The following is a 13,413-nucleotide window of genomic DNA, read 5'->3' as shown; positions in this document are numbered from 1 at the left end:
TTGAATTACCTCTAATAAAGTATATAAACTCAAAGGATTAAGTTAGACATCTGATTACTCAGAATGAAAGTGAATTATAGAACAGTAGGTATTTTAATTACAACTTAAAAGGGGATACTACCAGGCACTCCAGAAAAAAAACCTATAGAAAATAAGAGCTGTTAGAAATGGATGTTAAGTTTTTTTTATGTTGTTAAAAACAAAGCCATACAATGGGGTGTCCAGGTTTCTGTAGGAAGGAGGTATTATACAACTCGGAAAAAACTACTAGATATTGTTAAAGTCCTGAATCATTTTCAACCCTGCCTATATACACACACACAAGGGTTTGTATTGCTGATACATTTTTGCAGTTTACAATGCATGATAACAAAATGGCTTCATAATTATCAGAAATAAACTTTACATTATCACAAGACCTCATCACTTAATAATGTAAGCACCATGAAAAGAGTAAGACACAAGATAGTAAATATAACTAACTTATAAATTTGGTTTGAATTTCGCGCAAAGCTACACGAGGGCTATTTGCGATAGTCGTTCCTAACGTAACAGTGTAAGACTAGAGGGAAGGCAGCTAGTCATCACCACCAACCCTTGGACTACTCTTTTACCAACGAATAGTAGGATTGATCATCACATTATAACGCCCCCACGGCTGAAAGGGCGAGCATGTTTGGTGTGACGGGGATTCGAACCCGCGACCCTCGGATTACGAGTCAAGGTGTCTTAAACACCTGGCTACGCTGGGCCAATTTATAGAAAACAAAATAAAATATAAGAAATCAATAGATATTAAAGACTAATGTCATTCAGCACTAAACTCGAGCAAAATAAATGAACGTTAAACCAAGTTATTGAGCGGATTGAGAATGTTGTAGGTAAACCGCCATGGTAGTTATTGGCTTAATAAAGGTCAAATACAAAGATGTAACGAGTACAGTAAAGTTCGGTATGTTCACAATAAGGCTGAATTATGTTAAAATGGAAACTATTTGTCGATAAAAACTAAGACTTCATATGGTACTTCCAAAGACATTACAATCAGAAGCTCTTCAACTCTAAAACCTTTCAACAGTTGTATACTTAGATTATAAGAAGAAGCTGGAGATAATAAGAGAATGCTTGTACTGGGTTGGATGCCAGAAAGGTCCACATAAGACACAACATAAGCAACTACAGCAGTACTGTGTTGGAGAGTTACTTGAGAGGGTTGTTGATGTGCTTGGTACTCTACGACCATTGAAAATAAATACACCTTATTGATTACGTGCTACTTCATCAAATGGTTATAAGCAAATGCTGTTTTCTACCAGGAAACAAATCAGTGAATTTGTTTCAGTATTTGGAGTACTTATATAACTTCATTCACATCAGGGATGGAACTTTGACTTAGCCTTGTTTCAAGAGATGTATTAAGTCCTTGGAATAAAGAGAATAATGTCAACAGCCTTTCCTCGCTATTGTAATGAAAAGTGTAGATATATAATTGTGTGCTTTTAAATAAGTTAGCCACTTATAAAGATGAACATCAGAAAATGTGATATCCCTGTTTTGCACTCTTACTCAATTGTTGAGCATCGATAAAAGAAGTTACAAGCAACACATCAGGGTGTTTGGAAAGTAAGTGCTACTGGAACTTTGTACTAGCACTCTGAGCACCATCGCCAAGCAGAATCTTACACAGAGTAAACAGCATTGATATTAAACATGACTTTACTCTAGAAAGGCTTAAATCAGCTAATTATAAAATGAAAAGTCTGTGATGTGAATTCTGATAAAAGTGGCTTGCATTTTGGCATAGCTATACAATCCAAGCCACAAGAAAGAATGATACCTAAAGTTAAATAGATGTTGGAAAGGACTATATATTGTATTTAAAACAATATATTATGCGATTTACAAAATTCAGAGTGATATGCAGTTGAAGTCGAGAGTCATCCACTGTGATTATCTTTGAAAATACACCAGTGAGAAAATGATCAACTGATTAACTTCAAAGAAAACTAGTTCAGGTAAATGAACCTGTTGATGAACCAGAGGTTTTTGTCGAGATCGCTTCTAATGTGTAATCAAAATTGAAATCACCAGAAGATACCCACAACCATCTACCTGAAGAAAACTTCCCTGGTGACAGATGGCAAATGATGATAAAGGGAAAAAAAATCACTCAATCTTCGCACTGTAAGCCACGGAAATAAAACCAAAAATATTTGGTGACTGGACAGATGAGGAGCAATAAATAAGTAAAAACATAAAGATATTTTCTTTTGTTAATCGCAAATGTGATTTTACTCAAATTTTGTATATTTCATTAATGACTTGATTATTGTAATACTTGGAATTATTACTATCAACGTTGTCAGCTGTCAAGAGTTAGTTACTTTATTGTTGATTGTTGAAGTTAAAACCTCATGTAATGTTATTCTTCTTATGTAATAGCAGCATATAATAATGTAGGCTGTGTTTATAATATTGATGTCTCTAAAAATTTGTATTGTTTGGTTGGAAGGAAGTTCATTCTCATTAGACGAACACCTGAGCTAATGTGTGGAATTTTTTCAAACTGTTGAAACTGTTTAAGCAGTATAAAACATAAGTTATGCTAGAATAGATGAGTTGTTGAGTTAGTATAGTTTGCCAAGTCATGGAGTAAGTATACAAGTTGTGTAAGTCACTGTGAGGTATATAGTTTAGTAACATTTGAGTGTATACAAGAAAAATCGTAAGGAAGTTAAATTATTAGGTCATATTTATTGTTCACTCAACAGTAAAGCTTAAGTCATGAAGCAAGTTGCACTTTTGGTCGAAAGATTACAATTATTTCTTTAACATTAAGAGAACTGGACTTTGAATTCTCTTTTTATCAAATAATTCAAATGAATCCGCCCAATGAACATGAGCACAAGAATAATATATTGCACCAGTAATTGGTTTGGGTCTTTTTAGTTTTTATGGTGTGTTAACTGAAATAGGTACATTTGGTGTATAATGGTATAAAAATGGCCAGTAAAGACCAACTTCAAGCAACAGTGATTGTCTCAACTGGTCCGAATGTATCAGGATTATTTAATTTTCAAAATGTTTAATGATTTACCATCATTACGATTATTTGTTAGCATTTTGAACCACACTTTAACATGTAACCATTTTACATAATGTGTAATTCAACTGAAGGGGTGATTCATATACATGTTCTCTACGTTTGATATTCTATTTAATCATTAAAGTTAACTATTTGTATTACAGAAAGCTGTATTTGTTATACTTTGACAAATATACTGCAACTGGTATATGTGAGAGAAGTAATGCTTCAAAGAGTAGAGTAGGTTAATGAGAAAGTACCGACTTATTTTTCAGTGCAGAACCTATTCAACCCGTCATCTGAAAATAAATCCAGTTTCTATATCTACTAAACTTTATGCCATAAAATTTCACCATTCCCCAGTCTAAAGGTCAGTTTAATCACGTATAGAATAATTGTGTAGTTCTAATACTCTAACTCTGAATAATTAACTATACTGAAATATTTAAAGATTGATCCAGACAGAATGTTTTATAACGTATCGCTTGATAAAATACACGTATTAGGGTTACGAGAAGGTAATGTGTGATTTTTCTTGTACACAGAGATTTTTCAAAGGAAAGTAGCTTTTTTTTTTTAATGAGTTACATAACCCCCGGCCCGACATGGCCAGGTTATGAAGGAAATCAACTCGCAATTCGAGGGTCGCGGGTTCGAATCCCTGTTACACCAAACATTCTCGCCCTTTCAGCCATGGGACGTTATAATGTGACGGTCAATCTTACTATTGGTTGGTGAAAGAATGGCTCAAGAGTTGGCGGTGGGTGGTGATGACTAGCTGCCTTGCCTCTAGTCTTACACTGCTGAATTAGGGACGACTAGCGCAGATAGCAGATTGATCGTCACTTGAAGCTCGTTGGTTAATTCATTCCCTATTGTAAGGCTATATTGTGTATCTTAATTTTTTTTTTATTTCTAATACATTTGGTGGTTACTTTAATTAAAATTCTTACCTAATATCGGTTTGAGCCACTTTTAGTTGGAGTAACAATTTTGACTCAAGTGATATAAATTGTAGAAAATTCTTCAGAACGTCTTGTTCAGTAGTAACCTATTCAACCAAGAATATGCACAGAAGTTAGTACATAGCTGCCAAAAGAGGAATGAAATACTAAATGTGAATTTTGTTCATTCAGATTTATCCAAAAAGAGTTAATTATCTCATGTGGTTTTCTTGATACTTAGGGCCTGGCATGACCAAGCGCGTAAGGCGTGCGACTCGTAATCCGAGGGTCGCGGGTTCGAGCCCGCGTCGCGCTAAACATGCTCGCCCTCCCAGCCGTGGGGGTGTATAATGTTACGGTCAATCCCACTATTCGTTGGTAAAAGTGTAGCCCAAGAGTTGGCGGTGGGTGGTGATGACTAGCTGCCTTCCCTCTAGTCTTACACTGCTAAATTAGGGACGGCTAGCACAGATAGCCCTCGAGTAGCTTTGTGCGAAATTCCAACAAAACAAATTCTTGATACTTCTATTGTATCGTCATTACTAAAATCATCAAAGTTTACCAGATAATCCTTTTCATTTCTAGACTTCCGTCGTGAACAGTTTACCCATTAGTGATTACTGAAGACGTATATTTTTGCTTGCATTTGCGATAAGCAGTGTTTGCATTGACTGTCAACTGTCATATGACATTTTTTCTAATGCACTTTGTACGTTACGGGTGTTGGACATAATGGGGGTCCATAGTTAAACTATTAATGAAATCAGGCAACTGGAATAAAGTTTATTGTCTCTTACACATAGCATTATGGGGAGTCTATAGAATTATTAATTTAGAACCAAGTTTCTTGTCTGTCGAACATAGGATTACAAGGGTCTAGATTTTAGAGCCGCTGATTCCAAATCTGGTATCAGATTTTGTGTTCTTCGACCCTCGGGATCTCAGGGGTATCATGTTTATGATTAATTACGACAAAAGTGCAAATATGAAATTCTACAGATTTCTCGGAAAATTGTTAATTTCAGTAGCATAATGATGGTTGCTTCACACAGTAAGTATAGTAAGCAAATCCTACGTAAACATATGCACGTAATATATAAATCGGAAGCAGAAGAAGAAAGAAACTTGATCTTCTAAGACCACAAGTGTTCAGAGATTTATTGCTGTTAAACACTGCAACTACTAAGTAACACCAAAACTTCAGGATTAAGAAGCCTGCTTTAACTTTACCCAAGACTCCACAGTTTTTGAAACCTAACAAACTTGGTTAAACTTGCTCAAGGAAATGTTGCACATAAAACGGAAATAATTAAGAAATATCCAATAACCTTGTCCAAACCAAAACGCAGGCGTTCTCCTATTCTTTCCGGGAAACTCTACTTAATTCACCCTATAAAATAGCTGATAAACTAGTCAAGAAACACATAGAAAAATAATCACATCAATTAATATTCCGAAGTCGGTGTGCAAATTACGTAAGGTTAGTGTACGATTTCTACAAGATTATTAAATATGTAACGTAATATTATTTATGCAATTATACTCCCCAGTGGTAAAGCAGTATGTCTGCGGACGTACAACGCTAGGAACCGAATTTCGTGGTGAGCAAAGCACAGATGGCCCGTTATGTAGCTTTGTGCTTAATTATAAATAAACTATACAGTGATAAGTATTAGCCTCAACAATATAACATGCATTAGATGTGTTGAATTTCCTTCCGTGCACAGTTAGCGTGCATTGTCCTCAACTTTTGCTTTTCAAAACAACTGTATATAAGACAAGGAAAGTGAAAGCTAATTGTTGTACATTTTTTCCCTTTCTGGATGTTACTCTTTTTTAGCAGTTAGTCAGTTCTAACAATCGTAATTAAACAGTGGTTAATTTATTTATTTAATAAAAAAGCGTGAATTTATAAAAGTTTTTTTTTCACTTGGTTCTGAATAATCATTTAATGTGATAATTGTAATTTAGATTTATTAAAAATTTGAAATTCCAAACGCTAGATGTATTTTATTACAGGAATTTTGTGGACTAGCAGGCAGTTTGGAAGAAGGAGCACCTGTTCAAATGCAACAAGGATCTTCTGGTTCACGTATTACGGGTGTGTAACACAGGTATCTACAGAATGGGTCCGGCGTGGCCAGGTGGGTTAAGGCGTTCGACTCGTAATCTGAGGGTCGCGGATTCGAATCCCCGTCACACCAATCGTGCTCGCCATTTCAGCCGTGGGGGCGTTATAATGTAACGGTCAATCCCACTGTTCGTTGGTAAAAGAGTAGCCCAAGAGATGGCGGTGGGTGGTGATGACTAGCTGCCTTCTCTCTAGTCTCACACTGCTGAATTAGGGACGGCTAGCCTTCGAGTAGCTTTGCGCAAAATTCAAAACAAACCAAACCTTTTGTAAATCATTAATATCCTCTTCATAGCCAGCAACACCCAAGACTTTATTATCATCTACAAATTTAAGTAATGTATTGACCATTCTTTCACCTATATCATTGATGTACATCAAAAAGAGCAAAGGGTTTAAGACAGAGCCCTGAGGTAAACCGCTTGTGACATTAATACAGTTTGTCTGAACTCCACTTGTAACAACCCTCTGCTTTCTTCCATCCAGACACTCTTCTATCCACTTTTCTAACTTATCATCCATACCTATCAGACAATTGTTTAACAAGTCTCTTATGTGGTACCTTGTCAAATGCCTTCTGAAAGTTCAGATACAGCAAATCTACAACCTTACCATCATCAACATAAGCAGCAACCTTTTCAAAGGATGTCAAAAATTTACAAGGCAAATCTTTTCCCTTAGTGAAACCACGTTGGCCATTCAATAATTTTTTTAACTTCATTGTTAAATGATGTTGAAAAGTATCTTTTAACAGTCTTTCCAAAACTTTTCCCACAACTGATGTAAGGATAATGAGTCTGTAATTCCCAAGACGATTTTATCACCTCCTTGAAAGAAGGTGTAACATAAGCTAACTTCCAATCCTCTGATACCTGCCCACTATTCAAAAACTGAGACAAAACAGTAGTAAGTGGCTCACATATCCAATCTTTAACCTCATTCAAATACCTTAAGGAAATATTATCTGCCCAGGAGCATCATCTTTTTCTAAACTCCTCAATTTTTCTTAACCTGCTCAAAATTAATGCAGTCATCTTCTTTTATCTCATTTCCACTTATCAACTGTGGAACACTGCTTACATATTCGTTAGTCAAAACCGAAAAAAAGCAGAATTTAATAAACCAGCCATCTTATTACCTTATAACGATCAGATACTAGCCTTCCTTTATCATCCTTCAAGGATCCTACCCCAATTCTAACATTGTTTACCCTTAATGTATTTAAAGAAATTATTACTGTTAATTTTACATTATTAGCCAACTTTTTCTCGCACATCCTTTTTAATGTCCTAATTTCCTGTTTCACAAATTTTTTTGATATTCTATAATCTTCTAACATGTCAGTCGGTTTATTTTTTTTATTCTTAATGCTTTTATCTAATTTTATCTCTGAAACTGTTTGAGTACAATGTTTTTTTTTCTTTACTTTTAGTTACCCTTTTCGTTCTAAAAGAAACTTGTTTACCTCGAATACTTAAAAAAATTCTACATCTGATCAGTGTCTCCAAATACGGGTTTCGATACAGAGCACAAATAGCCCTCTGTGTAGCTTTATGCTTAATAACAAAAAAATCTCGAAATAACTGCCCAGTTCACAACAGATAGCTCTTGTCGCGTCCCTTCAAAATTCACCTTTTTAAAATTTGTTAACAAAATATCATTATTCATGTATAAGTGATAGTAATGTAGGAAAAAAATATGCAAACATTATTTCTGTAAAACTAGAAACGAACACTCGATTTATAGAAAAGTTGTAGGACACAAACTTACAGATTTTTATAGTATAATAGAAGAAAAAATACAAAAAGTAGCGTAGAACAAAAACACACAGCATTAGTATGGAACATGAAAAATTATGATAATTTAAAGCTAGTTTTAATACACTTTAAAAAAGGGCAGTCTATTATAAATACCTATTTCAATAAATTTCACTGTAATATATGGTGAAGATTTAATGTTTTTAACCATCTAATCATAACAGCTTTGTTGATGTGACACACAGTTACTCTTGTCATTAAATGATTGTGTGTTCTGAAGGAGACATAGTAGATCAATGCTAGATTAATAAAATTCCTCATTATCGATATTTGTAGACATAATTACATTACTCTCTTTCAGAAGTTACTTGATGAATTATACTGTTTTGTTGACACTAAACAAATTAGTTTTCCTATCCTGTGAAAAGTTTCCTTTCGTTGCGCCAATGAAATGGTGTGGAACTAAGAATATGTTTTGGTCAGTTTATTTACTAGGTGCATGAATATCTAGAAGTATCAGAACTTGGTTTTTAGCGTTATATAGCTTGAGATTTACCACTGAGCTACATAATAAGCATTTCGCCAGTAAATGGATACATCAGCTACTACTACTCTACCATCAAAGTAGCTCTATGACCTCATTATTAAACCTTGAAAGTGTTGGTGGAAAGCTATACCCACATTAGAACTGTGAAACCCCTAAGAGACTAGCAATCCTAATTATGGAAACGTGTAACAAATTAAAAACAATCTCATATACTACAAAACTCCATTTCCTGAAGAAAAGGTACATTCAGCAATAAACCTAAAGAAGGAAGAGCTACATGCTACTGTTTGACAATACTTCTAATTCTATCCACATTCAGTCTGACATATGTAGAAGCCATTATAAAATAATGATTAATTAAATAACATACCATTAAACTGTGTAAAGATAATGACGAAATGTGACCTTATTTCTGACTAACCAATGATAATTGAGAGTGGCTGGCATCAACACTGAGATTTTTGTTTGCAATGGAGAATGAAAATTTTCATGATTTGACTTTGTCACTTTAAATAATTTACAGTGTACGAAAGGAAATATGGCCACAAGAGATGAGATTCCCGTCGAGTCTTAGACTTTAACACTTTCTTTCCTCATGTATGCACCACTGCAGATCATAAACTGTCAACTGACACGTGGGTAGTTCCACCATCAGCTACTGTATACGACAAAGGGAATATTTTAGGACTTTCCTCCAAATCTTCTTTCAAATCTGTAATTGACGGGTTTGAAGAAGATAAATGAAAAGGCAAAGAAATAAGCACTACAGATGGATTTTCTAATTCTATATCTTCCTTGAGTGCTGTTCCAACATTGGTTTCTAAAACATGCAGAACAACATACTCTTCCTCTGATTGATTCATAGTACATTGAACACTTCTCACTAGAAGTGTTACTTCTAAAGACAACTGGTTCATCTCCTCTAGACTCGGGAGCACTACTCTGAATATTGTCCAAGTTAGACACTACTTCTAAATATGACGGCTCAACTTGCCCATTTTCCAATACAGACAGACTGTTGATTCTTTAATCATGAGATATTTTTGCCAAACGTCGCTGCTCCAGGTGGAGCTGATCGGATATATCCATATTTTGGGGATTGCTAAACACCTGTCCTGCTTTACTGGCATCGGTGGATGTGAACTGTTTACAACACAGTAATTATATCTACATATTTCACAAACTACAGAACAGTCATTGCATTCATGGCCATATCTTAAACACTTGAAATTTTTTAGGGCCACATAATATTTGGAAATACGATCTCCCAGGCCACATCGAAGACATAATTGCATAACCACGAGACTGTAACGTTCAAAAGGAATAAGTTTAGTGCTGGACTTTTCATACCCATTCCCATTTGACGATTTTCTTTGGTATCATCTGGATCACACTCGCAATCTTCATTCATGCTCGATGTAAATAACACGATCGTACCGTGAAATAACCGTTTATGCATTTCAGATTTTAACTCAACTAATCTACTTCAGATTAGTTCCAGCTGAACGAACTTTTATCAGTTCGTTCTTGTGTCAGAATTTCTCACGCTCTAAAAGTGTCTGTATTATTAGTATGCTTCACAAGCATATCATTCATCACCAAGTGCTGAAGGTCTATTATTGAACATTCCCTAAGCTAGTACTTCAGAGAATGAATAACTTCACTTATAAATGGTTTGGTTCGGTTTGAATTTCGCGCAAAACTACACGAGGGCTATTTGCGCTAGCCGTCCCTAATTTAGCAGTGTAAGACTAGAGAGAAAGCAGCTCACACTGCCAACTCTTAGGCTACTCTTTTACCAACGAATAGTGGAATTGACTGTGACATAACGCCAACGTGGTTGAAAGGGAGAGCATGTTCGGTGTGACGGAAATTTGAACCCACAACCCTCATACTGCGAGTCGAGCGCCCTAACCACCTGGCCATGCCGGGCCCCACTTATAAGTGATGTCGAAATGGTATAACAGATCGATCCGAGTCTAATCAAAAGTTTCTTACTTAAGATAAAACAATTTTCTCAGTTCAGCAGTCCAGAAAGACTTGTATAAAATAAAATTAACAGACTATTTTAAAAGGCACAAAAATAATATAACAAAAACTGAATTCATTAGCATACTTACAGTAGTAAGTGTATCGGTTACACCATGAAATGTGCTGTCATCTAATTTTCAAAAAATGAAACTATTTTGAAAAAGGGAAGTATCAATAATTACAAAGTTGTTAAATTCAACTGATTAAAAAGGATACATTTATTTCGTGTTCTGAACGAATAGATTAATTAAACAGCTATAAATGATGGTATGGCTCTTTGGAGTAGTTCTCTATTAAAAATAATTATTTTAATAAAGATATTGTTTAGAAAACTCGATCATGCCTTAAGCCATATTAGAAAAAACTACTATATTATGTATATGATGTAACATATCTATCCATCTTAAACACTGCTTTTAAACTTCACGGTCTCATTCATCTCTTGGAAAAAGAAAGAGGCGAAACTTTTTGACTCCTCTCTAGCTTTCCTTGGATGAAGTGAACTTTTTAAAAACCTCTACCTATCAATTGTAAAATCTCTTATGCAAATATATAAGCGACAAGATTGATGAAATAACTTTGAATTTCTCTGTTAAAAATCTTTCAAATAATATAATAAATATCTCCACTTTTTTAGTATGACTATTTTTCACATATACCTATTTTTCTACAAATTAAAAACTTAAAGTGACATGAATTTTCGAATTTGTAATAACACAGTGTACAAACAAGTTTTTTTTATTTTTGTGTAAACGAGTATATCTCATATAAGTACCTATGAACAGTGTGTGTTGAATATACTACCAAAATAAAGAACTATATCTTCAACACCTAAAATGAGGAATAGAGTAAGAAAATAACAGTACAAATCGATTGTTTTGTTTGAAATTGAGCACAAAGTTACACAAAGGACGATCTGTGCTCTGCTCACGAGTATCGAAACCCGGTTGCTAGTGGTGTGAGCCCGCAGACACACTGCTATGCTACTGGGGGCCAGTATAAATAATATGTTATCATGTTCAATTCACATGCTGAAACAGGGCACTTTTCTATGATTTTCTCATGCTAAACAACTTTATATACATATATATATGTAGAAGCTGATAGACTGAATTTTGATATTAAAATAAGTTAAAACTACTCCACCAACTTGACTTTTAATCATACTGAAAGATATTCCAGATGTAGGCCAGTTAAGCTGTTTAAAGTATAGACAATGAAGAAAAACTGCTCAAAGTTTAAAAAGTAATTTTCAGTTTTAATCTAATGGGTACACTAAACTTTAAACCAAGAACTAAAATTATTTTTAATCACACTTAAAATATAACTGTAATAATTAAATCTTGTAGCACCCTGTTATTCTATTTGTTTTAGAGCAAAGCCACGTGGAGCTATATACTATGTCTATCGCAACGAATCGAACTCCTGATTTTGGCGTTTTAAGTCCATATACTTACCAATGTCCTTCCAGGAAATCCACTTGTTCTGCGAGTCTTTAACTTTATATCACCTTCAGTTACTTGACTTTATTAAATGCGTTTTCCTGTTTAAAATGTCTCCATATCTATAAAGCTTTCAAACTGTATGAAAATTATGACTAATTAATTGTTTTAATAAATCAAATGTTTCTATAGACTGATGAATTAGAGTTAAACAAAATACATTTTATTTCAAAGTTTAACAAATTTTAAAATGCTGCTTAGAACGATGAAATTGAGCAATGGAATCTTTAAATTCAAAATACGACAATTCTTGAATACGCGAAAAAGAAAGTTGCCGACACAAATGACAGAATATGCAAATTTAAGAACGCCAAATTGATTTAATGTATTAAAGTATTCCCCACTTGAGTGTGATGTAGTTGTTCATTTAAATTGTGGCCGGGTGGGTTAAGGCGTTCTACTTGTAATCTGAGGGTCGTGGGTTCGAATCCCCGTCCCACCAAACATGTTCGCCCTTTCAGTCGTTATAAGTTACAGTCAATCCCATTATTCGTTGGTAAAAGACTTGCTTGAGAGTTGGCGGTGGGTGGTGATGACTAGCTGCCTTCCCTCTAGTCTTACACTGCTAAATTAGGGGCGGCTAGCGCAGATAGCCCTCGTGTAGCTTTGCACGAAATTATAAAACAAACAATCGTTCAAATTATTTTAATGATTAATACAGCCTACTTGTAAAACTTACTCATGCTTGATCAGAAGCGAGAACTCATTTAGTTCAGCATGTAAATTATTATTCATTTTCTAACTTAGGACAACGTGAAACAAAACTGCGAAATGAACAGAAGATTAATTAAAAATTACAGATAGCGTGTTTTAAGTATAACGCCAGAGAGATACATTAAAATGTATTTGTTTTATTTGAATTTCGTGCAAAGCTACTCAAGGGCTATCTGTGCTAGCCGTCCCTAATTTAGTAATGTAATACTAGAGCAGTAGTTCCCAAACAGGGGTGCAAGATAGCGTTTCAGGGAGTGCGAGATAACATTTTTCTTTTCCAAATGTTTCGTTTTTGTTTATATATCATTAAAAACTAATTATAAAAATTTGTTTTGGCCACCTTCACCTTTATTCTTAAATAAATAATTACTATGAGGGGTCCGAGAACATATTAAAATTTTTTAGAGATGCGGGGCATAAAAAAGGTTGGGAACCACTGTACTAGATGGAAGACAGCTAGTCATTATCACCAACCGCCAGCTCTTGGGCTACTCTTTTACCAACGAATAGTGAGATTGACCATCACATTATAATGCTGTCATGACTGAAAGAGCAAGCATGTTTGGTGTGATGAGGATTCGAATCCGCGACCCTCAGATCACGAGTAGAGTGCCTTAACCACCTGGCCATGCCAGGTCCATTAATATTTAATGCACAACTTAGGGTCTAATTGTTTGAAAAGAACTTAAGCAAAGTACTTAA

This window comes from Tachypleus tridentatus, chromosome 13, assembly GCF_004210375.1.
Source record: "Tachypleus tridentatus isolate NWPU-2018 chromosome 13, ASM421037v1, whole genome shotgun sequence".
In the NCBI taxonomy this organism is placed as follows: Eukaryota; Metazoa; Arthropoda; class Merostomata; order Xiphosura; family Limulidae; genus Tachypleus; species Tachypleus tridentatus.
Note: the sequence above shows the minus strand (reverse complement) of the source record.